The 27,519-nt window shown below is 44.9% G+C and overlaps 1 long non-coding RNA gene across 1 annotated transcript in view; it reads right to left on the minus strand.

The window, feature by feature from the left end:
- Window positions 1-4,114: 4,114 nt before the first annotated feature.
- The window catches only part of LOC116581103, a 43,835-nt gene continuing 20,430 nt past the window's right edge, over window positions 4,115-27,519 (minus strand). Inside the window, exon 3 of the long non-coding RNA XR_004281892.1 lies at window positions 4,115-4,193. This is a non-coding gene — a long non-coding RNA (uncharacterized LOC116581103). The remainder of the gene's footprint in view (window positions 4,194-27,519) is intronic.

Genomic DNA, 27,519 nt, shown 5'->3' on the forward strand with positions numbered 1-27,519 from the left:
AGTTGATACTTGTCTGTCTTTCTTTTTCTTTTCTTTCCTTCCTTTCCCTTTTCTTTCTTTCTTTCTTCCTTCCTTCCTTCCTTTCTTTCTTTCTTTTTCTTTCTTTCTTTCATACTTGTCTTTTCTAAATGTTTGTTTGTTCATTTATCAAGGGCTCTGTGAGCACCTGACTGTTTGGGGCCCCAGGCTGGGGGCAGACAAAAAGAAGGAAAAAGTCTTGCCCTTTTTAAGGGGTAAGCAAATCCCAGTTTAATGGAGGTTGTAGGTGCAAAACCCAGATGTCTTCCATGGTGACAAGGACCATGCCAGGATTTGGGGCAGGGTGCCACGAGGTACTTGGCACATGTGTGAGGGTCCTGGGGAGGACATGTCAGCAGAGCCAACACTTACAGAGCGTCTTGGATGGAGCAGTCTGAGAAGGTGCGGGGAAGAATGGGCCGGACAATGCAACTAACGGCGGAGACACAAAGGCAGAAAGTCATGGTGTTTGGGCAGGGCAGGAGCCCATGGTTGGCAGTGGTGGGACATGTGTCCAAAAAGGACTATTAGGATACTAGCCCTTAAGAGGCACTTAGTAAACATTTGCAGGTGAACTGAATGGATGGGTGACCGGAAGCTGGAAGGTCCCGAGCGATTTCTAGAACCGAGATTTTACTGCCTGCGCGATAGGGATCCAGCTCCTGTTTCAAGAGGAGGCATGACCGGACATGTTGATGTTCAGACTCCTGCCTCTCCAGGTTTGGTTCATGGTGCCCTAAATTCAGTGCTTATTCGGGCGAATACAGGGCTGTCAGGGCTGGATTTGGGGTTTCGGTCTCCCCCTCGCCTTCTCCGTCGGGCAGCTGCGAACGGAGTCCATTCTCCAGTAAAGCCTGGGGGTGCCCCACGGCTCTGTGCCAGGCAGTTCACACGGCCCCTCAAAAGCACACTGTAAGCGATCGCACTTGTTCCTAGTTTATGGACGGGAACATGGACGCTAGCAGCGTAGTCGGGATTCTGTCCCAGACCACGCTCTTTCCTCGGCATGGCTGGCGACACTGTGAATTCCGGGTCAAAGGCCTTTCAGAGCCACGGTCCTGCTTCTCTGAGGTAATATTGTCTGGAACAGCCGTCCCCCCGGAGAGCGCCGCGTCCGCAGTTGTAAGCGCTGTGCCTTCTGGATTCTTCATCCTATCCGTCTCGTTCCGTGCTCCAGAGCGGAAGCCCCGCAGGGCGCGGCTGGCACTCCCGGTGGCCTGGAGGAAAGGGACTGAGCCCCGCAGAGAGTGAGCAGCCCGGCAGGAAGGAAAGACCAGGGAGAGCCAAGGGGCCTCGAGGTACCGCACGTCCCCAGCTGTGTGCACCTGCTCGCGACTTCGCCCAGCAGGGAGGGGGGTGTGTGGTTTGGGACCGACGAGATGGATCGGGAAGGCAGGGACCGTTGCCTCTGAAGAGACACTGAGTCAACAGAACCATCAGGAGCCAATGGCTGCAGGGACACTTGTCACAGAGCCACAGAGAGGGCCATCCTCCACCCCAGTGTGGCTAGTTGGTGTGCAAGAGCTGCTAAGGGCAGGAGGAGGTGACATCCACTCAGCCCCCACGGTGGGGCAGTCCTCCTGTGACCCAGCATGAGCCAGGGTGGGGAGGGGGAGGGGCAGGATGGCAGGGTCAGCTGAGCCATGGAGCTGACTTCCTCCGAGAAGCTGTAGCTGGACGACTTCAGTGACTCCCCCCCACCAGGAGAGAGGGGAAGGGGAGTCTTCTGAGATGACGCCCGAGGGACCCCACCCACGGGAGACCCCAGTTCCCCTCTCCACTTGATTATATCTTACTCAACCTTTAAAACCCAGCTCCAAGGACACTCCCGGAAGCATTCTTTTCTAGAAATGGGTCATCTCCCTCCGAACTCCTGGAGCTCCCAGAGCTCTTAACCTTTTATTACACACATTATTTTCCGTCTTGTACTTTGGCTGGCTGTGGTCCATTTGCCCCAATTAATGTTTCTAGACCACAGCCACCTGCCTTGTGTTCCTCTGTCCTCTTGACATCCAACATCTCCTTTTAGATCAAGAGACCTCGTCTCCAGAGTGCTCCCTGCAACCGAGCCGTCACGCAGTACTGACGGGGTGATCTGGGTTTGAAAAGAGTGACAGTGTGCCTCATGAAGAGGGCGAGAGGGAGCCCGGATCGGGGAGGGGAGGGGGGCGCCCTCTGGGAAAGGCCCCACGCAGCCGCGTTTGCCCAGGAGGGGTCCGGTCTTGCTTACAGCGGGGGAGCCCAGAGAAGGATGGAGGGAGACAGCTGGTGCAGGATGTCAGTTCCACAGGGAAGAAATGCCCTTGACAGAAGCAGCGGGTGCTGGGGGCCCCGCCCTGGGTATGTGCTGTTCCCGCCGTGTTCCCAGGAATTAGAGGCGGAGAAGGCAGGGGAAGAGACTTCTCGCAGAGGATGGCGGGAGAAGGGACAGGAGGGGGGGCGGGGCGGAGACAACACCTCGGCCGACTAATTAAAGCCTTTGGTAGCCGGCCCCCACGGCCCCCACGAGCTCCAACAGATTATCGCTGCTGACTCAGCTCCCTGCCAAGGCCAGACACACACTCCCTTTTTTCCTGCTTGATTTGCCTAATGGAAGCTGACAGTGAAGTTCAACCCTGATTGTCAGATTTCAGTAGGAACCTCGAGCGGGGAGAGGAAGGCAGACATTTGAGGAATAAGAATAGCTCACATAATGAGATCCTTTATTTAGCTGAACCACTTTTTAATGACTCACCTCTCCCTCCCTTTTCTCTCTCTCTGTCTCTCTCACACACACACAGTTGTGCACACAAGATGTCCGATTCTCACTGAGAGCTTGCCTAGAGCCTGTAGGACAGAGGCCATCCATCCTGGATGGGAGGGGTCTGGGACGGGGGATGAGAGCGGACGGCGATGCTGGGAGACACTTGTCTGCATCCCTCCGACCAGCCTCCTGCTCTCCAGTCTCTTTCCGTGATCCCTTTCCCAAAGTGTGACCCAAGAAATTGGTCTGGCCAGCAAGACCCAATGCGTGGGGAGGCGCTCACGACTTGGGCTGGTTCCTTGTCCACTCAGCCTCTGGTTCTAGAAGCTGAGGCTGGAAGGTCTGATTCACTTCTCAAAACCTGAGCTGCTCATCGGAAAAACCAGGCTGAGGCCTTGTGAGGAGGAAGAAGTCGGCACAGGGAAACCTCTGGGTATCACCTGTCACATTGTGACTGGGCGAGAATGTCGTGCCGCCCCTCCTCTGAAGGGTAGTCTTCGGGGACTTTAGAGGAAGTCACCGAGTAACTGTCACCTTGGGATTAAAGACCTAGCTCTAGAACAGGAGGTTGGATTGTCATAAAGGGTGTCCTGAGGGTTTGTGAGGGCCAGGCTCCATCCTAAGCACGTCGCGCGTGTTAACTCAGGGAAACCCTGCTGCTCTTGGCCCATTTTACAGATGAGGCAGCTGAGACACAGAAGAGCGAAGTTACTTGCTCAAAGTCATCACGGAGTTCATCAGTGGTGAACCTAGACTTTGTTTTCCGATCGGTCAAAGAGCTGAAGAAATTGAGAAGCCCCCATAAATGTTATGGGCAAAGTTCCTTTTTGCGCAAAGTTCCTTCCATGCAAAGCAAATAACAAAGGATGAGAGCAAAGCCCTGTGTGTTCTGACAAGGTGGGAATCCGGTCTCCCCAGTGGGGGAACGTGGGTCTGGAGTAGGCCTGGGACCTTACGTGCCTCCTTAAGTTTTGTCCCTCATATGCCACCCTTGCCCCATGCTGCCCCTAACCATGTCGACCAGGAGATGCTGGGGGTCACACAAATGTGACCCTGTTGTCCTGAAGGTCCAACGAAACACAGACCTTCCCGCACTAGCTACTGCCTCCAGAAGAAGCTTCTAGAAAGCAAGCTCAGACCCACTGCCTAAAGCCAACACTGCCCCAGGTTTCCCTGAACCCAGTGGGGAAGGGGAGGCCAGAGGTGACAAGAAGGTCACTAGAGAAAATATAAAAAATGTCTTTTTGTGGAATGTTTTTCTGAATGTTTTTTTTCTTGCTTTGGGTGTAGACCAGACCGTTTCCCCTTTTTTCTTCTTTTCCCCCTACTCTAATAAAACACTTACCAAGTGTTTGTTGCCATTTTTAAAGGCAGTCATTTGCCCCCACTTGTCAACATCTCATCCCCATCTCTTGCTTCACAAAGGAGGCACCTGAAGCACAGGAAATTTATGTAAGTTGCCCGGGATGGAGGCAGCTAAGGAAGGCCTAATGTCCACAGCCTAAATTGTGTTCACTATAAGATGCTCCTTCCTTATACAGTCAACATGGAATATTAGGCATGGTGACGCAGTAAGGTACAAAAGGAGAAACCCCAATCGGTGACCCCAGGACCTTGGAACTTACTGTTCTGCATTGATGCCTTCTATTTTATTTAAATGCCCATGTGAGGGAGCCATACAAACCACCACCCAAGACGCCTGTATTTCTCACCATGTCCACCTTCTTCATGGCTCTCTTGGTGTCTACATCACAGAGGAATCTTCCATTTGCTTCCTAGGATTCTGCACAGGGAAGTATTCCCAGCCAGCATGCCCACCTGTCTCTTCCCCCTCCTACAAAAGAAAAATCTTCATATACATCTTACATTTGTTGTTGAGCAACAGTCTATAAACCCATGATCTATTCATGGCCATGCAAATCACAAAAGTCACCCACTTTTTCAAGAGTCTCTGAGTGACTGTTTAAATTAATACCAATGTTTAAGTACTTCCATGAGGCAGGCATGATTTTTATCAGTTGCCAGCTCCCCATCGTCGGCAGACTGTTAACTTTGACGTCATAACAAAACAATACCATCCATGGAAGAAGGGTTCGCCAACCTCTGCTGAGCACAAAAAATGTTCCATCTTCCCCATGACCAAGTGGCTAGAAAAGTGGCTGGGGTGGGGGGGAGTGGGGACAAGACAGAAGTAGCAAGAAAATTCTGGAATGAATGAAGCAAGCAGGACTCTACCAGCTTCTCACCGGCCAGGCTCATTCACTTCCACTCAACACCTGTCACTGGTGTCTCCTCTTTCCCTGTCATGGGGACAAACTGACCATCACCAACTTGCCCGTGAGACCCCAGAGGAATCCCAGCGGAAGAGAAAGTAGGTCCTTCCAAAGGGAAGAGGCATGCAGTGGGCCACTGGCATTAGTGGTTGGGAGATCTCAAGACACTGAAAGAAGATGGAAGCCCGAGAGGGGTGCATTGATGGATAAAACAGGAAGAGCCTTAGCCCAGAATATGCGAAGGGAGGCATGCAGTGGTGGAGAAGCTGGTCTTCTCAGAAGAGGTCAGGACAGACCCCAGACTGGAGATCTGGAGGACTAGAGGCTTTCAGGGAGAGGAGAGCACAAGCACAGGACTTAATTGAACATCTCTTTGTCTTCAGAGTGAATGCACCACGAACCCTTCCCCCGTGTTTGTTCTTGTGGAATGGAAACGGGGGCCACTGTAGGATGCAAGCCAGGAGGCAGCGGGATTGAGGTTGAAAGGGGAGTGTGGGAGGCTCCAGGACGTGAAACTGGGTGCCGTAATAGGTGAGATCCTCGACAGACTGGATAATTCTGAGGACGTGGGTGAGACCCGGTATTGTTTTATCAGCAGACAAGAAGGGAGGAGGGAGGAATGGGGGGAAGGGAGGAGTCCCAATGGGGGAAGAAACTCTGGATCCCAAAATAAAGCCAAATAAGATGGGAATGTTTCTGAGTCATTAACAGACTATTCAGAAAAAGGAGAGAGAAATTCTGCTTCATTTACACATTCGAAACCTCTTCTCGGGAGTGGGCATCATTCCCAAGAAGGAAATGGAATCCTCGCCCACAGTATGACTAACGATTTTACGTAGTTACGTTAGGGTGAATTGTTTCTCAAGTTCTAGAATTAATCTGTCGACAAAGGAAGCAGGTCCTCATTTGGGTTATGGAACATCACGGTTGTGTTTTTCATCTTGATCCCATAAAGGTGATGTGACGCTGGCAGAGGTCTGAGAGCAGACGCAGGGAGGGAGTAGAAGAGGAAGGAGTTAAAAGGCTGCCCGTCCACGTGGATGGCTTGCAGTCAGGCATCTGCTGATGTTTACGCAGGAGGAATTAGAAATTTAAGTATAGTACTTAAAACTGTCAGTCTACCTGTGAGGGGAAAAATCCCAACTATAAATAGCAAACATCAGCATGGAAGAGGTTCCTGTTGTAGTCCGCGTGGGGTAAACACAGTGAGGCGGGAGGGAGGAGGGAGCGGAGTGACTGACGGGTTCCTCCTTTCTGTTACTAGGTACCGTTGTCTGCTTCACCATCGATGAATTAGGAAACACTGCTATAAGCGCGTTACTTGGAAGAGAGACAAAGCCAAGATGAGTCGAAAGTTCTGGCTTCTGTGGTTAAGGATGGGGCTCAGAGGAGATGCCTGTTTCCTTTTTTTCCAAGGACTTTTGAACTGTTCTGGGCGCCTGGGTGGCTCGGTTGGGTTAAGTTTCTGCCTTCGGCTCAGATCATGATCCCGGGGTCCTAGGGCATCATCTCCCTGCTTAGTGGGGAGCCTGCTTCTCCCTCTCTTACTCCCCCTGCTTGTACTTTCTCTCTCGCTCTCAAATAAATAAATAAAATCTTTTAAAACATAACTGTTGAGGGACGTGTGGGTGGTTCAGCGTGTTAAGTGTCTGCTTTTGGCTCGGCTCATGATCCCAGGGTCCTGGGGCTGCTTCTCTCTCTGCCTGCCTCTCCCCTCTGCTTGTGCTCTCTCTCTCCCCCTCACTCTCTGACAAACAAATAAATAAATAAATAAATAACTTACAAAAATAACTTTTGAACTATTTGAGTATTTTACATATGCATCTAATATTGTGATTACAATTTAAAAGAAAAAATTAAAATATCATTCTAGCAAATGAAAACAAAAACAAAAACAAAAAACTAAGAACGGCCATCCTCTCCTGGGAAATTGCGACTCACCTCAAGATAACAGGTTTATTTGCTTCAGACCAAATGTGAGAATCATAACTTTTGCACATGACTTGAATTTTTGCGAAATCAGAAAAACACAGCAGGGACTCTCCGGCTTTCCTTTGAGCTTCGGTCTCACTGCACGTGGGAGTCACAGGCTTCTCTGAGGACCTCCTCATCAAAGGTCTAAGCCACCACGAAGCTACCTTATCAAATAGCCCTTCGTCTCATCCCCTCATCAAGCATATCCTGAGACCATCACTTTCGAGAAATTCATTGTCCTGTTGGGGGGTTTTCTGTGTCTGCTGCTGACCGTGAGATAGCCTATCGGCTCATCTTGCCCAGACACTTCCCATTCTGCCTTTCAATTCCCCCCGTCGCACTCCCTGCAATTATCCCCTACTGACGCAGTCATCGTGGGTTTCATCTTGGATTCTCTGCCTTAGGTTTACTTCTTCTGGGACCTGTCGGGTAGCGCCCTTCAAAACCTCATGATGGCAAAGAAGGGAACCAGCTGGGAACTTAAGTAAAAGTTGACCCTTTGCGAGGAGTGGATTGAATGGGACAAGAGTATACATAGTCTGGAGAACCAACATCTGTGGACCCCTCCCTACACTATGGTGGGTGTCCCATAGCAACGATCCGCGAAATTCCCTCAAGGGGATTTTCCTCTCTATTCCAGAGAAGAAACGGAATTCCATTACAAAGTAGGCATCTGCCCTGGTCACACCGTTCCTATGGGGCAATGCCAAATTTGAACTTTGGTCTATCTGGCTTCCTGTGTCTTTTAAAAATATGAATCTGAGCGTAATCTCACTGTGGCTAGCTTTCCACGGAAGACAACTGACAGTGAGCAGCCAACCGGGCATCAGTAGAGCAGTATTCTAACACCAGCTGGCTTACGGGCAATCAGGAACTTGGAGCTGATGCTGTATGTTGGCTCAGGAAACAACCAGCAGGATTGATGAGCCGGGGACACTGGCTTTCATCTTGATCCTAAGACCAATTAGCTCTTTGGACTTGAATTTTTCTCATTTATAGAATAAAACGTTTTTACTGGAGGACCATTAAGCTCTCCTCCAACCCTGCAGAATCTGTGTACTTGAAAGAAATAAGGCTCGTTACAGTTACCGTCTAATTCCGATATCTTGCAAATCACTGTGGTGAATGAGGTGGAAAAATGGATTTAAGGTTAAACAGTAAGATAACAATTGAACTAAAAATAAAATCCACACATTCTAACCCTTGACTTGTTGCTGGGCAGCATGGAATGGGACTGAAGGACTGTAGTGTATTTCTCAACTCGGGCTGCCATGACAAATAAAACAAAAACAAACAAACAAAAAAACCCAACAGACTGAACAACAGACTGTAAGCAACAGAAATGTATTTCTCACAGTTCTGGAAGCTGATAGAGGAAAGAGCAAGGTGCCAACGAGGTGAGTTACAGCCAGAGGCTTTTTCTGTTAGCTTGTGGGTGACCACCATCTCCCTGTGTGCTCATGGGATCTCTTCTTCGTGCAGGTGCCAGGAGAAAGGGACAGAGACAGGAAGAGGGACGGAGGGGGGAAGGAGAGGGAGAGAGAGCCTGTTATCCGTGTTCCCTTCTTCCAGCGACACTCATTCTAATCCCACAGGATCAGTGCCCCACCCTCATGACCTCTTGTAACCTTAATTACTTCCTCTGCAAAGAGAGCCTCAGGATGGGGGAGGAGTTAAGGCTTTCACATATAAATGGTAGAAAGACCTGAACATGTGGGTAGAATCAGGAATCAATGGCCTGGGCCCCTCAGATTGGAATTGCCAAATGATTTCCCCCAAGAAGAGTAGAGGAAATACCCCAGTAAAAGCCATAAATTGGAAATAATCCAGAATAGTGCTTTCTCAAATTTGAGCATGCGTACGAGTCACCTGCAGGGCTTGTTTATGTGGACGGTTTCACGGTGAAGTTGGCTCTCAAATTACCTGTGAACAGAGCAAAAAGGAAAACAAGCTGGTTGTACATGTTTCCTTGTCTTTAAGGAAGTTTGATACGGATCCCGGAAAGGGAACCAAGTCTTTGCCATCAATTAATTCTAAAATAAATTTATCATCTCTATCATGATGAGAAATCAGTGGGTGATGCTTGGAACCCAATCCTGGCAGTAAGTAAAATGCTATTTCTTACAGCATCTCTCAATAAGAGTTGAGGCTATAATATCAAAGCCAACTCAATAAAATCATTATTCTGGGATTACGGATTATAGACCGTTTCCAAATAAGTGTCATTTCGTTTCTTCCAAATGCATAGAGGAATTAAAATTGGGTCAACAAAACATTGTCTAACAAAAATCCTTAGGGGACCTGCTTTCATGAATACATAACACATCTGTGATAAGCGTGACTTTAAAAAAAAAAAGGAGGAGAAGAAGGTACTTCTGCAAAGCTTGAAGAGTTGTCTCCTAAGCGGTTTAATCATTCTCCTGGGGCTTGTGTTTATAAAATTAATTTGCTTACAAACACTGTTTGTTTGTTTTTGTAGGCCAATAGGTTTTATCTAGAAACAGGGATGTTAATGAGGGAAGACAAGCTATATGAATCAGATTCAGAAATCCTATGTTCCAGGGCGCCTGGGGGGCTCAGTGGGTTAAAGCCTCTGCCTTCAGCTCACGCCCTGGTCTCAGGGTCTTGGGATTGAGCCCCACATCGGGCTCTCTGCTCAGTAGGGAGCCTGCTTCCTCCTCTCTCTCTGCCTGGCTCTCTGCCTACTTATGATCTCTGTGTCAAATAAATAAAATCTTAAAAAAAAAAAAGAAATCCTGTGTTCATAGGTTTTCTATCTATTTTATACAACTGGACTCTCATGCCTATCTTTTTGCTGTGGCCCAAGGCCTGGCTGATAAGTATCCAGGAGAGTTCACACTCAAAGATAACTAAGATGAAGATGGCATTATGTGGGACATAGTTCTCCGGTCCCAATGCTTCTCCGTAATAGTATCCAGTTAAAAATGTCTCGAGACAAGTGTTCCGTGCTAGCCCGGACACTCTATATCTCATTGCTTTTCTGAGCCAGTGGAGATGTGTAGATATGAGAGAAAAAAAAAAAAAAAGAACAAAGAGAAAACAATAACACAATTTCATTGTGTTTGATTTATGGATTTGTTCTACTATTTATGGATTTGTTCTACTCTGGGGGTCTCAGAGGCATTCTTCTTGATAAGGGCCGTAACTGATTAGAAAATAATGAATTATGGGGAGAAAAAGCCAAAGGTCCTGAGAATAGATCTCCCAGAGCTGAGGCTAGGAGGCCTTGTACGAAACGCCCTCTTGCTGTCAGCCACCCAAACCGTGGTTTCCTCCCTGTTGTCATGTTCCTTACCTCCTAAGAGCTAGGCCAGAGAGCTGAAGACACCAACAAAATGAGCAGACCTGCCTTTGTGCTTGGCAGTTATGTTGCCTGTCTTATGTGACGTTGCCGATATGAAGCCAGGGGACTGGGGTGTAGGGTGGTATCAACTTCCCGTGAGCCATATTTATATTCCTGTACTTCTGCTAAGTGACAAAATCTAATCTAGGCCCTGAGATGCAAAGTGCTCACAGATTACATTTGCCTCCACTTGAGGCTGATTGGCCACAGAGATTTCTGACAGGCTCCAAAAGCACACACAGGTTCACACTGCCTCTCTCTACACCATGACTGTCCTGTCAGGTCATGTCAGTGGAAATCCAGCTCAGAATCAGGCACCCCTGATAGACTGACCGTCATGTATCAATCACCCCTAACTTCATTAGTTGCCCCATAGACAAGTCTAGACTTTGGATCTGTGCTCTTACCGGGCAACACATCTTTTCATCCGCCCATTTGTTCACAAAGGCCTCAACTCCGGACTGAGTGAGATACAGCCCTACACCTCATCTTACTTGTTCTAATTCCTTGTCCTTCAGTATGGACATTGAAAAAGTAGGCAGAGTGCAGAAAAAAAGCCCTGGTTTCAGGGGTCTGGTGGGCAATCCCAGCAACACTTTGCATATCAATATAATTGATAAACCTCTAGGCAGACTCAGAGAGAGGGAGAGAGAGAGAGAGAAGGAGGGAAAGAGGGATGGAGGGAGTAGAGGGAGGAATAAAAGAAAGTAAGGGAGAGAAAAAACTAAATTATCCATATCACGAATGAAAGAGGTAATAGCACTCCAGGTGCTACAGATAATAAAAGGGTATGTCGATAATTTCAGCAATTTAGGTAACAAGGACCAATTCTCCAAAAAGCTCTCAAGAATAAATAGATAACCTGAAGAGTCCTGTATCTATTATAGAAATGGAATCCATAGTCTATATCCTCCCCACACAGAAAACTCCAGCCCCAGGTTACAGCCCTGGTAAGTCCCGCCAAACATTTAAGGAGGAGACAATTCTCATTCAACACAAACTCTTCTAGAAAACTGGGGAGGAGGAATACATCCCCATTCATTCGATGAGGCTACTTTATACATACGTCAAATCCAGACAAAGACATCCCAAGAGAAGAAAGCCAATATCCCTTACCAATATCCCTTATGCACATGATGCAAAACTTCGAAACCACATTGTAGCCAATTAAATTAAAAAACAAAAATAAGAAGACGTCATGAGCTAGTGAAGTTTATCTCAATAGTACAATTTTGGTTTTACATTAGGAAGGCAATCAAGATCAATTCACTGTATTAACAGGGGAAAAAGGAGACTCATCTGAACATCTAAGTAGATGGGGGAAAGGCATTAGAAATACACAACTTACTCCACATTTAAAATGAATGAACCTCAAGACAAACCATAAGAGACACTTAATCACAGGAAACAATCTGAGGGTTGTAGGAGTGGAGTGGGGTGGGGGGATGGGGTAGCTGGGTGATGGACGGGAAGGGGGGCACTTGGCATAACAAGCACTGGATGTTGTATGAAACAGATGAATCACTGACCTCTACCTCAGAAGCTAATAATACACTATGGGTTAATTAACTGAATTAAAATAAAATAAAATAAAATAAAATGAACAGACCTCTGAGCAGTGTAGCAGGAAGAACTTCCTCTATCAGATACAAGGCCTCGAAGAGGAGGAACAGTCAAGGATATCTATTCTCATCACTTACAAACTATACGTATTTGGGCTCGTAGCCAGTGCAATCAAGTAGAAAAAAGAGGTAAAACACAGCCAGGTTGGAAAGAAAGAAGTTACAACAACAGCCTTTATTCTTGGACAACCTGATAATCTATATAGAAAATCCAATGGAATCTACAAAAAAATGCTACTAGATCTAGAAAGTGCAAAGTTGCAGGATCTAAGATCAATACATGAAGATAAATTATATTTCATATGAGTGACCAGAAATTGGAATTAAGGAAGCAATGACATTTAAAATAGTATCCAAGTATGAAATATTTAGGAATGTACCTGGCCAAGGGAGCAAGACCTACCTGTACACTGACAGCCACAAAATATTTCTGTAAGAATTTAAAGAGGAAATAGATAGAGGGTTACATCATATAGAATCTAAAGCTATAAAACTTTTAGAACAAAACATAAGGAAAATATTTTTAATTTTGCAGGCCACATCTTAGACAGGACACTAAAAACATGATCCGTTGAAAGAAAACAGATAGACAAACTGGACCTCATAAAAACAGAAATTTTTGCTCTTCCAAAGACACCAGTAAAAATGAAAAGACAAGCCATGAACTAAGAGAAAATATTTGCCAAATGTGAAATAATATATATATTTAATATTACCAGATAATATTAATATAAATAATAAAATATAAAAATATACACACACACATAAAAATACACACACACACACATATATATATAATAGTATTAGCAATTAGGGAAATATATATCAAACCATGATAAGATGCCTGTTACACTGGTGAAAATTAAAAAAAATACTGACAACATCAAGTGCTGAGGAGCACGTTGAGCACTGGAACTCTCACACCCTGATGGTGGGAATATAAAATGGGAACAACTACACTGGGAAGCAGTTCAGCAGTTTCTTTCAAAGTCAAACATCATATGTTTACCATATGAGCCAGCCAGTCCACTCCTAGGTATACACCCAAGAGAAAAAAAGTATGTGTCCTTTCAAACACTTGCCCATGAATATGCTGAGCAGCTTTATTTGTAATAGTTCAACACCAGAAACAACCCAAACACCCCCTTAGAGGTGAGTGGATAAAAGGAAGGTGCTGTAGTCTTGCAATGGAATACTACGCAACAACGAACAAGAACAATCTACGGGTAAGGCAACCTCATGGCTAAATCAATCACTTGTGTTAAGTGAATCACGGTAGATGAAACAAGAGTAAAACTACCAGATAGTGAAGACCCATCCACTTGTGTTATCCACACCTGTGAGGACTGACCATATTCTATTTGGAGCTGATGAGTGGTTTTTTTGAAGTTTTTATGTTAATTCCTGTTAGCTAATATAGAGTTCTACTAGTTTCAGGTGTACAATCCAGTGATTCAACAATTCTGTACAACGCCCAGGGCTCAGCACAACATGTGCACCCTTAATCCCTGTCACTTATTTCACCCATGCCCCCACCCATCTCCCCACTGGTAACCATCACTTTGTTCTGCATAGCTAAGAGTCTGAGCTAGTGAGGGTTTAAAAAACAAACAAGTGAAATTTGTGTTAATCTGGAAATCCATCTGCCCACCTCTGAACCAGTTGGATGAGTCCAGGCATCCTAGCTCCGGCGAGTTCACCAAGCAGAACTTCCCAAAGCTGTAGAGCCGCTCATGGCTACTGCACAGACTGGGCCTCCCTTTCCAATGCCCTACTCCACGCTCACCCCTGCCCCCATCCCTCTTGCTCCCGCCTTCCACTCTGAGCTCCTGGAGTTACAGTCTTATCTTTCACCTGGCTTCTGGCTCTGAAATTTGCTTTTGCCGTTGGTTTATCCCAGCACTTGACACCAACAGGCCTCCACCAGTCTGAGCTGGCTTACCTCTCTGCCTCCCTGGTTACCAGGTTCCTGATCCTGACCCCTACCGTGCAGAGAAATTCAGTGCTGGGTCTCCCGTGATATCAGGCCGATAATTAGTTATGAGTGCGTGCACATTTCGTCTAAGTTTGAATTGTCTATCAGGTTATGTGAAATATATATGTTCATTTTCACGCCTTTTTAACACAGAAGTCCCTATCTCTGGGGGTAATGTGCCTTTTTATCAGTAGTTTTCCATTGAGTGGAGATCATAACACCCTAAGATTCTCAGCTCTGTTCCTCAGTTCCCCAGGGAATCCCCTTTCTCGGGTATTAATCTCGGCAGCCGTGCTCATTAATATGATAAGGCTCTCTGGTTTTAAACAGCTCTTCAGACCCAAACAGGCCATAATTGAAAGGAAGATTTAATTGTTTTTCTCAGCAAACAATCAGGCCAGGAGAGCAAGGACACCGCAGACAAAACACCATCGTTCGACTCCAGAATGAAAGGCATGTGTTTCCATTCACTAGCAGGCAGAAATGTCACTGGGTTTCCGACAGGCTGACTCGGGGCTCAGTTCAGAGGAGAGCACTCTTGAATGCTCCCTTCTGGCCGGCAGACAGCCCGGCTGCGTGGCTCTCTCTCCTCCCCTGTCACTCCTGTTGATTTGCCTTCAAGGTGGTCATTCAGAGAGAAAGAAAAGGCCACTGTTTGCCATTTCAGGACTAGAGATTTCTCTATGACCCCTACGGAGCGGCGGCTTTCAGCTGCACGGCTCAGCCCAGAGGCTCTGGCAAATGGGTGACACGCCATGCGCCTGAGTGTCGTCTTTTGTTCACATTAAGAAAGATCATCTCACAGAGAGATAATAACTGCTCCCCCCCGCAAAATCCCAGAGCCAGAGGCATGGGTCTGATGCATTGGCGGCTGGCCCTGGATCACCCAATTCCATATTTCACTCTATGTCAACTTGGTAAACCATGTTTCTAAGCTTATTGTCAGTCAGCATCTACTCTGCCTTATTACCTTCTGTCTGACTTTCCTCTGTCCCTTCACTGGCTCTCTGCATTCTAGCTGGAGAACTTTGTAAAACCTGAATTTTCAACTTTTTTTTGTTGTTCTCAGATGATGAGAGAGGGCGCGTCTGTGTACCGTATAGATCATGCTCGCTGCCATTTCGAGGGACTTAGAATCATAGAACAAGGTTATGATCTGGTTTCAGGAGAGGCATAGCTCTCGAGCAGGGAGCAGAATGTAAGACTGGATAGATTTCTAGCTAGGCCGGAAGGAGATTTCCATATCTGGAGAGGAAATGGACCTCCGGGACATCACAGGTGCCTAGGTCTGTGGTAGAAGGAGTCAAAAAATGTCTTAAAGTCAAGTGACTCTGATTTTGGAATGAACCATGCCCAAATTCTTTTCTATCATGGTCATTAATAAAGATAAGACCACTTGCCCATCTGCAGTCTGGTAGAGATTGCTGGAAGTTTATGCAAAGTGTATACATTGCTAGAAAGCCAATATCCCATTCTTCATGGGTGTGCTATTCAGAGTCCATGCAGGAAAACAGTTGCATTTCTGTAACTAGTCATTGTTGATGTTCATAGCTTTCCTCTTCACTACCATTCCATGCTTCCTTTGCTTTCCATCAGATCCCAAACTGGTCAGGGTTCTTGACCTTGTGTGGTGATGTGAACCTCCATTTCAGAATGGGTCTGAATATTGAGTGGCCCTGCTTTTGTTTGATTGGTTTAGTTTTCTATTGAGCATGGAACCAAGAAATGGCTTCTCTGGAGAATCCCAAGTTTGAAGCATGACCCAGAATATCACTATTATATAGCTGCAACCCTAAATAATCGAGATCTATCACTTTGGTCAACAGAACAGTAGCCCTCTTTGTCTATTGGACCAATGGCATAAAGGTCCCAAAATGGGGTCACCTGGGTGGCTTGGTCAGTTGGGCGTCTGCGTTTGGCTTGGGTCATGACCCTGGAGTCTTGGGATTAAGCCCTGCATTGGGGTCCTGGCTCAGTGGGGAGTCTGTTTATTCCTCTCCCTCTGGCCTTCTGGCTACTTGTACTCTCCCTCTTTCTCAAATAAATTAGAGAGAACCAGCACCATACATTGGCACTTCTTTTTTTTTTTTTTTTTTAAAGATTTTATTTATTTATTTGACAGACAGAGATCACAAGTAGGCAGAGAGGCAGGCAGAGAGAGAGAGAGAGAGGGAAGCAGGCTCCCTGCTGAGCAGAGAGCCCGATGCGGGACTCAATCCCAGGACCCTGAGATCATGACCTGAGCCGAAGGCAGCGGCTTAACCCACTGAGCCACCCAGGCGCCCCACATTGGCACTTCTTGAAAGTAGCCTCAACATCAGGTCTTCAGAGCTCCTTCTCCCAACTGGAACTATAATCAACTCATAAGTAAGCCATTTCCCCATCTTTCTGACCAACTGCTTCAGTGGAATGTGAGACATGGTAAGACTAGTAAATTCCATACGCATGAATCCATTGTCACACTCTTTGGCTGGGAAATAGTTTCTTTCATCAGCAGCAATGTTATATGTCACAAAGAGACTGAGAATAAGGCATTTAATAGTTTTCATGTTGGCACAAGCATTGGAAGAAGGCACATATGATCCTAATATGAACATATCACTGCCTTCTTCATGCCAGAAGGAGACTGGAGATGCTAACTCATCAAGTGGCTGTCTGGTCACCCTGGACAAAGGCATGAAAGCAGGACTCTGCTGTGGAAAGCTTATGCCCTCAGACCACACTGGTGAGCCAGTACCAAGTCTTTGTCTCTGACTTTGTGGGAACGTCATACATGTGGCTGACATCTACAGAATGTATCATCTTGTCCATTTTTTTTTTAAAGATTATTATTTATTTATTTGACAGACAGAGATCACAAGCAGGCAGAGAGGCAGGCGGGGGGCAGGGGAAAGCAGGCTCCCTGCTGAGCAGAGAGCCCAATGTGGGACTCGATCCCAGGACCCTGGGATCATGACCTCAGCCGAAGGCAGAGACTTTAACCCACTGAGCCACCCAGGGGCCCCTTGTCCATGTTATTATTGAGAGCTTCCTCTGCAGGGCACAGCCTTTGCTTAGCATTAACTGAAACATGAATATGTTGACACCCTGTGCTCATCCAATACCTCTTCCTAGACTCTTTGTTGCCTGTCTTCCAATTCTGTGCTTTCTGATTCCTGACCGGCCAGCCAGACACTTAGCTACTGCACACGAGTCAGGATACATCCAGATTATTGGTTGCTCAGTCCAACCAAACTGGACAAAGAATTACCCAAAGTTTTGCCATTGGGGCAGACTGGCCTTTATTGGTGTCTTTGTAGAATATTCCTGACCGGAGCTGTAACATCACAGCAGTTCATTTCAGATTGTGGCAACACACTGTGCAGAGCAATCTGTGAACCAGATCTAGGTTTTGTTTTTTATTTTTTTATTTTTTTGGTTTTCAGTAAACCAGTCATATTTGAGGGCACAGATGTGGATTGAGGGAAAGGAGGCTCCATAGTGGGAATAGATGAAGTAAGAATCTGGGCCTCCTGTTCGTGCATCTTACCTCCCCTTCAGACCTGCTTAACCCTGAGCTCTTCCACAATATTCGAACTTGATGAGAGATGGTTGCTGTGCATATCTGAAAGTGGTGAGTCAGTTAATAGCCAGTTCGTAGTCAGTAGAGTAACAGATGCTTTGGTGCTCTGCCCGGATCTTGACACTCATCATTTTGGTACATGCCAGTAGTGTTCTGCTGCAGTCATTAGCAATTCTCTATTTGAGGGCTTTTCCGGCACATGACAGGCCAGCGTGCACAGCAGTTAACAAACCCTGGGAACAGCTCTCAGCCAACGACAAGTGGGAGGTGGTGAGTCAGTAAACCAGGTTCTTCTACCCTTAGGTAGTATTTTCCAGTCTCCCAAAGGTGTCCAGTGGGATTAACCACTGTGAGTTGCTCACAGTTCAAAACTCGTGCATGTGCTCATATGCCTTTCTTTCCCTTGCCTCATATCTTCACTTCTGCTCTTGACCAGTGTCTCCTGAGACCATCTTTCAACCAAACCATATGGATTCAAAACTTGTCTCCAGGTATGCTTCCAGGAGAACCCAGGCCATGATGGACAGCTCAGATGGCACATAACTTGATGCCAGGTGCTCAGGTTCTTTTCTGAAAGAATCAGGAGCCTTATCTCAAGAAAAGAATATGTGTATGCCAAAGCACCCACGACTGACCTCCAAAACCTGTATCTGCACAGGTAAGAGACACTTCCCCTATCCCTTGAAGCTCAGTGCAGAAATGAATCTGAACTCCAGTTGGTAGGATGGGAGCAGAGGACTGTGTGCACCTTTTTTTTTTTTTTTTTTTTTTTTTTTAAGAGCCTAGCTCATAAGCAACAACAGCTCTCATGAGTGCTCAACATACCCTATTTCCCTGGAGCACCTAATTTGACATTGGGAGCACATGATGAAGCCAGAAGACTGGTTAGCCTGGATGCCTGAGTGGCCATATGGAACACTCCCTTCCTTAGCTTCCTGGAAACTGCACTATGCTGGTATGTGGATAAGTAATGGACTTTTATGTCCTTCAGCCAATCAAAGCATAGGTATGATTCTACACACACACACACACACACACACACACACACACACACACACAGCATAGGTATGATTCTACACACACACACACACACACACACACACACACACACAATTCAAAATACATGAGCCTCGGAATTACTATTTTAAATAGAAAAGATGAGAAACAAAAAATAATGAGAAGTTTCTGAGAAAATAAAATCACTAAAGTAAGCTTGATTGTGTTATTCGAAACCCCTAATTTTCTCCACATCAAAGCTGCTCAAATACCAAACAAAATAGAGAAAACAAACAAAGCTACAGAAATTCATCAAACCTACCCCCCACCAGGGCCCACTGGTCACCCCAGAGTTATGCAGTATCATTTTGTTCTCTCTCAGAACAACTTCACATGCCATGTGCCTTTTGCCCACTTCACCAAGGGGCAACTCTTTGCTCTCTTCTTGAATATTTTCTACTCAGTTTGTATTGTTAGGAAAATGCCTTTTTCAGCCATGTATAGAGGGTCTCCAAATCGTCCACTCCATCATTTCCCCACTGGGCTGCCCATAACACCACTGAGAGATTCAAATCACAGGTTGGAAGTCTCTCATTAAACAAATGGATTAAAGACAGAATAAATAGAAGTTCCAATTCTTGTAACTGTGAAATAGTTTTTATCTGATTAAATTTCATGCAGAAAACAATAATGAAACTGGGACAAACAAAACAAAACAAAAAAGCAAAGAACGATGTTTCTGTTGGCACTGGAGAACGATCAAAAGCAGGCAGAAATTGGAAAGGATTCAACACTTGAATGAAAGAAAATGCACTGGGTGAGAGCTATGTTTATATAGCTTTTCCCCTGAGGGCTACCCCAGTATGCTCATGTAGGTTGCCTAGAACTCAAACAACAACATACAGCCTTTCAGCCTGAAGTATCAGGGGGAAGAATTTGGGGCTTCCAGAGTAGTTGAAAATTTAAGGAGAGGAGAATGGTTAAAAGGAAGGATCTATAGAAAGAGAATTCTTTCTGTAGAAAACTCTTTCTGTAGAAAAATTTCTGTAGAAATTTACATGTAAACTGCCCTTGAACTCATGATGCCATCAGAATTACATATATGTGAGGGGGGTACAGTGCTGCCAAGACACTCAGCAGAGACCAAAACTGGGAACTTGGAAAACTTGAGCAGAGATTTCAGCTGTGACCTACTTGAGAAGTGACAGAGTTCAGTGTTTGAATCCCATCAAGTTATAGAGTCTTGGGAAACATGTCAGGTTTCAACGGATTCTAAGGGCAATGCCTTAATTACTATTTCCCAGAAATAAAGATTCATCTGAAGCTAAAAGAAATATTAAAACTGACCCATGGTAACAAAGGATAAAACAAAACATCCACAAGTTCAAGTTAACTAGCTCACAGTTAGATCACTCGCTAGAGCAAAAACCAACTTGTCCAAGGGAGGTGAGTTTATGCAACACCTACAGTGTCCAGTACACAATAAACAATTACTGGACTGGACTCACAGTTAGATCACTTGCTAGAGCAAAAGCCATCTCGTCCAAAGGAGATGAGTTTCTGCAACACCTACAATGTCCAGTACATGATAAACAATTACTGGACATGGGAAGAATCGTGCAATGTGACCCACAGTCAAGAGAAAACTCAGTCAATAGGCCAAGACCATAGACAACTGTGTTGTTATTAACAAACAAGGACTTTGAAGCAGTAATTAAATATATGATCAGGAATGTAAAGTAAAAGATAGTTATAATTGGTGAACAGAAGAGAAATACTAACAGAAAAATAGGAACTACAAAAAAAGAACCAAAATTAAATTCTAGAATTTTAAAAAATAACATTTGAAATGAAAAAAAGTCACTGGATGGGCTAAGTAGCAGATTATAGATAGATACAGTATGAGAAAGTCACCGTGAACTTGAAAGAGAAAAAAAATTGGGAAAAAGTTCAATAAGTTCTCAATATCATATGGGACCATATCAAATCCTCTAACATAAGTGTAATTGTAGTCCCTGAAGATTTTTTTTTAAAGACCAGAAAAATATATGAAGTAATTGTTGGCTTTCCAGAATTTGGTGAAAAACATTAACTTACACATCCATGAAGCTCAGAGAACCTTTATCAGGATAAATATAAAGATAACCATAAGTAGGTCATCATAGTTACACTACTGGAAACCAAAAAGAATAAAAAAAAAATGTCTTCAAAGCAGCCAGAGAAACCTGACACATGATATGCAGGGTAACAATGATACTATTTATAAGTGACTTTTCTTTTGGAACAATGGGGATCAGGAGACAATGGAATGTCTACCTAGAATTCTATATCTAGTAAAAATAGTCTTTGAACATGGAAGCAAAATACATTTCAGATAAACACAATTTCCAAGAATTCATAGTCAGTAGACCTGAATTTAAAGATGCAAAAGACATTTCTTCAGCCTAAAAATAAGTGACACCTGATAGAAATGAATTCCATAGAAAGGAACAAAGAACGGCAGAAATGGTAAGTTGAGTCAGTCCTCATTATTCATGGATTCCATATTTGTGAATTCATCCATTCACTAAAATTTATGTGTGACTAAAACATGAATACTTGTGGCTCCTTTGTGGTTCTTCACGGACAGGTGCAGAGTGGTGGAAAATGTGAGTTGCCTGACGGGCCTGGTCTCAGCTGCAGTGACCCCCTGCTTTCTTGTTTCAGCTCTCACAATGTATACAAATGACCTTTTTATGTTTTACTTAGTGCTTCATTTTTCACATATCTCTGCTTTCTGTTGGTGACTTTGCCATTTAAAATGGCCCGTTCGGGGGCACCCTGATGGCCAGTCAGTTAAGTATTGGACTTCTTTGGTTTCAGCTAAGATCATCATCTCACTGTTGTGGGATCAAGTCCCGCATCAGGTTCTGAGCTCAGTGTGGAGTCTCCCTTGGATTATCTGTCCTTCTCTCTCTCTCACTCTCTCTCAAATAAATAAATAAAATATTTTTTAAAAATAATAAAATAACATAAAAGTGGCCTTTTTGGGGTGCCCAGGTGGCTAAGTCTGTTAAGTGTCTTGATTTCATCTCAAGTCATGATCTTAGGCTAATGAGATCTAACCCTGAATTGGGCTTTGTACTCAGTGGGGAGTCTGCTTTAGGTTCTCCCTTTTCCTCTCCCCTTCCCTCATTCCCTTTCTTGCTCTCTCTGTCAAATAAATAATTAGATCTTTAAAAGGACCCTTTTAGTGTAGCACTGAACATCTGTCTAGTATTCTTAAGTGTAAGCGGGCTATGATATAAAAAATGCGTATGGACTTAAGCTTCATTCAGGTATGAGTTAGAACACTGTTGGCATGAGTTCAATGTTAGTGAATCAATGACATATATTAACTAAAGTGTCTTTAAACATAAACACACATAAAACAGCATTAGTTTTTTTTTTTAAGGTTTTTATTTATTTATTTATTTATCAGAGAGAAGGAGAGATGGGAGTGAGCATGCAAGCAGGGGGAGTGGCAGGCTGAGGCTGAGGGAGAAGCAGGCTTCCTGCCGAGCAAGGAGCCTGATGTAGGACTTGATCCCAGGACCCTGGGATCATGACCAGAGCCAAAGGCAGACATTTAGCCAACACTGCCCCCCAGGTGTCTCCAGGGTTAGGTATTGATCACTTGATGGAAATGTTGTGACCATAGTGTCGCAGGAACATTACCCTGTATTTCCCATAGAAAGGACAGCTCAGTATTCACTAACTCACTATTCATGGCAACTCAATAGAACATTGCTGTGAATAATGGAGTATCAGCTGCATATGGGAAGGGGAGTCTGTCGTTTCTTATTAGCTTCTTTAAAGACACATGACTATTTAATACACAAGTGTTAATACTGTTTTGTGGGTTTATAAAGTAAGTAGATGCAAAATACAAAACACAGAGAACGAGTAAGTGGAATTATATTGTCCTATGGTAGATGTCCTACATTTTATGTGAAGTGGTATAAAATTAAATACAGGTAGAGCATAACAAGGATGCATATTATAATCCCTAGAGCAACCACTACAACACTGATATAAAAAAATTATAGCTTAAGAGGGTATTAGTGAATTTAAATGGAATATTAAGAATATTCGATTACTTCCAAGTGGTCAGGAGAGAAAGAACACGGGAACAAAAAACCAGATGGGAGAAATAGAAAACAGAGAGTGAAACAGTTGACCTAAATAACAACCATATATCAGAATACACTAAATGTAAATACACAAAGCACTGAGATTGAAAAGTAAAGAATGTCAGACCAGATTAAAAAAAAAAAAAAAAAAAAAAAAGGATGAGTGAATGAATAAACTCTCTTGGAAAAATGGGTCAAATAGGATTAGTGAATATGTTGTCCTTACTGGAAATTCCACTTTCAGTTCACACAGCGTGATGGTAGGTCTAGTCATATGTATGGCTCCCAAACAGGGCATGTAACCCAAACCTGGGCAGTCATAGCAGAGTTTCCCCTATCCGTAGTGACTGACTAAGAAACAGGAGTATTACCCAAACTCACTACTGTGGGTCCCAGCCAACACCTTTGTGGGAATGCTGGAGAAGAGAAGCTCTTTTCTCATAAGGTTCTAAGCTGATAAAATACAGACCTGCATCTTCTGGTGGCCATCTTTGCCAATTTAAGGATGAAAGCAGCACAGAAAAAGCAGGACTGAAAAACAAACACCTTTATGATGTTATCATTTTAACCAGTTGGGTTCAGGCATGCCTGTAGCTATATACACTCTCTTAGAGTCATTAAAAAAAACAAAAACAAAACAACCCAGCCCTTCTTTTGGTTTCTATTATTTTCAGCCAAAAGAGGCTTGATTAATGCAAGTAGCAAGCCAGTTATTTTCCAAATAATCTTGAATATTGGTTGAAGTTAAATATATCTGTTAAGTGAGTTTGATTCTAATTTCTGACCCATTTTCTTCAACCCTGAGAAATCCTTGCAAACTCATCAGCCAGCAATGATGTAGAGAGCTGCCTCCAACTTTTCACAATTGATGGATATTACTCAGAAAACATTGTGTCCTCTGATTTCTACATGACACATTAGTAGGCGCCGAGGGTGTGCTCTCAACCATCCTCTATTCCCTTTATGCTTCTCCCCTTAGAGATTCTTTACCTTTCCCCTAGATTATTTACTCAATGTCCATGACTATAGATTTATGTATAGAAATATGAACTCCCTCTTCCCACATCATGGCAATACTGACTATTTACATATACTGAACCTACAGCTAGCTGGATTTCAAGTAGATCTACTTGCTTACTAGATATTTTGGGGGATTTGACATAATCAATAATTTGTATGATTAGAAAGGAAAATTATCCCCTAATCTTTATAAATTACCTTCAAAATAGTTGACTTTCTCACATGTCTTTACTCTGTAATGAAAGGATGAGTTTTTAGGGACTTGAAAAATTAACTTGTCTGTTTTTTAAGATCTTCACCCACAACTGTCTCCTACTAATATAGAGAACAAGTCTGAAGCCAGCAGGTTAATAAATGTACACCAGTAGTAGGCATGATATACTGATCAGCACTCACTCTGCACTCAATTCAAGACGCTGTCATGGGAGGTCAGAGCAAAATGGCTATAATGCCATTTGTTTATTCATACAACATGGTAAATTCTCAATAAATGTCCAATGGGTTGAATTAAATGTATTCTGGAACAGACCTGTGTGTGAAGCATACTGGCCTAATGAGGAGGCCGACAGAGCAGGGACAATGGGGAGAAAACGGAGGGCCTAAGGAACAGAACAAAGTAGGCACTTGCTCGCACACACTGACACAACCCTGAGAATGGGCAGCTCAGTGTTGAGCCATAGATGCCTCACTTGCTTTCCCATGGTCCTGGCCTTGAGGGTAGGTCATGCATTCCAAGCAAAGAAGGATGGAGAAAGCATTCTGAGCATGGGGAACAGTGTGCTCCAAGGACTAGAAACACGGAAGCAGGTGCAGCCAGAGAAAGAGAGAGTGGTAGTCCTTTTAATTATAGCCAGGGATGTAGGAGGAGGAGGGAAGAGAGGCAGAAGATGAGACTAGAAAGGCGGGCTGTGGCCGAGTGGGGGAGGGTCTTACATGCTGTGCTGAGGATCCTTGACTGTTGAACAAACACACTCTTCAAGTTCAAGGTTGTTTTTTATTTTTATTTTTTTTAAGATTTTATTTATTTATTTGACAGACAGCACAAGTAGGCAAGAGAGGCAGGGAGAGAAAGGAGGAAGCAGTCTCCCCACGGAGCAGAGAGCCCGATGTGGGGCTTGATCCCAGGACCCTGGGATCATGACCTGAGCCGAAAGCAAAGGCTTTAACCCACTGAGTCATCCAGGCGGCCCCAAGGTTGTTTTTTAAAGGATCCCTTATGGTAGAGTGGAGTGCCACTCTACCTTGAGGAAACTCAAGCCAGAATGAGCCTGGTTGGAAGCTGCATTCACGGAATGGATGGATGTGGCACAGGGTCAGGGAGTGGACTTCTCTTGGACTTGGTCATGGAATGTGTCTGAAGAGGAAAGACTGCATGTGACTCTACGGTCTCCAGGCCGGGCAAGCGAGTGATTCTGCCCACTATGAAAGACAAAAGCAAGAGGTGATCAAAGGAGTAAGTTAGTAACTCTGATTTGGGGGCACGTTTTAAAACACCCCACATGTGTCTTAGTCAGCCCAGCCTGCTGTAACAAACGTGCCATAGACCGGACAGATATTTATCTCTTTTTTTTTTAAAGATTTATTTATTTGACAGATGAAGATCACAAGTAGGCAGAGAGGCAGGCAGAGAGAGAGGGGGAAGCAGGCTCCCCGCCGAGCAGAGAGCCTGATGTGGGGCTCGATCCCAGGACCCTGGGATCATGACCCAAGCCAAAGGCAGAGGCTTTAACCCACTGAGCCACCCAGGCACCCCGGCAGACATTAATCTTAAACAGCATTTATTTCTCCTGGTTCTGGAGGCTGAGGAGTCTAAGTTCAAGGTGCTGGCAGATGTGCTTCCTGTGAGGGATCTCTCCCTGTCCTGCAGACATCTGTCTTCTTGCTGAGTCCTCACATGGCTCTTGCTTTCCTTGGTGTAGGCACTCCATGGTATTGTGGAGGCGAAGAGACAGACAGAGAGCAAGCTCTCTGGTCTCTTCATATAAAGGTAGTAATCCCATTATGGCTGTAACCTCATGACTTCATGACCCCTGAAGGCCCCAGCTCCACACACCACAGCGGGCGTTAGAGTTTCAAAGTAGGAATTTGGGGACAACCAGGAAAACTCAATCCAGAGTGGCCTGGATAACTTTTTGATTTAGTTGGCAGGAAAACTAGACTCTGTTCCTTGGCAGTCCATAAACACAGTCAACAGAGCTGTCTTTAATCTATTTTTCACCTGTTCACAGCTGGCCACCAGGATCTGATGGGCAAATGAGATCTCACCCGTGACTTGAACCACTTTAGCTCAGGAAATATAAAGGCAATTCCCAGTTTTACTTGGAAAAAAAATAAGCAAGCTTGTCCCTGAAAGCCCAGTGCTGACCCCATGGCCTCAGCTGACAATCTCTTGGCTTTGGAAATTCATGTAAAGTGTCTCCTGGGTCTTACCATTTTTCATAACCTTTATTTTAAAATCAATCCCCTGTTCCTGATCCCCTAGGACCCCGCTGGAGAAAAGTTGATATATCTTAGAATGAAAGCGTACACACACGATACACACTACCCAACCGTATTTGTCAAATGTCAAATTCTCCTACTGCCTATTTTCAAAGCTGACCTTTCACCTCCTCCTCCCTCAACATCCCCCAAAGAAATGCCCTTGTTATTATTATCGTAATGTCTCTTGGGTCTCCAGATTTAGATGAAGGCATAGCATGGCTCAGGGTTGATTTCAAAACCCATTTCTTTTTCATACCCCCTCTTGTTAGCAGAAAACACACACACACACACACACACACACACACACACACACACACGCCTCATTCTCAATTGTGAAAGTAACAAGAAGACTCTGTCCTCCCATCCCGGGCCGAGTGTTTGATTGCTGATTTCCTCTACTGGCTTCCCCATGAGAACTGGCTCTACGTTAGTACAGAGGCTCAAACTATGTTATTTTATTTTACTTTATTTATTTTGACTCAAACTGTTTTACACCCAGGACCTAGGACAGCAGAGGGCACAGGTGTGCATTCTGTTCCGTAAGTAAGTGCCTGCCAGGAAGAGGCACTCCTGGTTTTGAATAAAATAACCCACATCTGACTAGCAAAGTGCTCCTACCAGCAGGGCTTCTCTGCTGTCTGGAGCGGCTAAGCCCCTGCTCTCCTGGGCTCCTTATCACCCTCCAGGTTGACAGTCTTGCAGGATGACAGGTAGGGATGAGGGCCACCCAGAGCCCGCGGAGGGGGAGCAGATGAAGGGGTTTCCAGGTGAAGGGACCCCCAACCCCGAACTCATTCATCCTGGGCTGGTCGGCCACGACTCACCCACGAGGACCTTCCTCCTTCTGCATCCCAATGCACTTCCCAGGAGGCCGTCCACAGCCTGCGACCTGGGCCACAAGAAGAAACCTCCCTCTTGTACACCTGCATTTCAGGTGGCTCTCACCCCGTGGTGGGTGTTATTAGAGAATAAGCTGAAGCTTATTCTTCCCGTGTTGAGTTCTAGAAGGAAAATAAACAGACACACAAGGACAACAGCAACAACAAAACCCACTCCCTGAGAGTGCTCAGGGGTTAAATCTGGAGCCCACAGGAATTTCAAGGCCCCGAGGACAAGCCAATAGAGCCAAACTTGTGGTCTTCTCTCAGCCAGGTGTTATGTGGGAATACCAGGGTCCCAAGTTTATGAAATAGACCATCACATTACCAGCATCACATTACCAGCCAAATGTCCTAGAAACGACACGTGATTAATCAGTCCAAGAAGGCCCAGCATAGGCCAGCACCATCCCCAAATGGGACAGGGTGTTGAATAACACAGTGAGTGATTTCTAAGGTATC

Source organism: Mustela erminea, chromosome 20 (genome assembly GCF_009829155.1).
Source record: "Mustela erminea isolate mMusErm1 chromosome 20, mMusErm1.Pri, whole genome shotgun sequence".
Taxonomy (NCBI): Eukaryota; Metazoa; Chordata; class Mammalia; order Carnivora; family Mustelidae; genus Mustela; species Mustela erminea.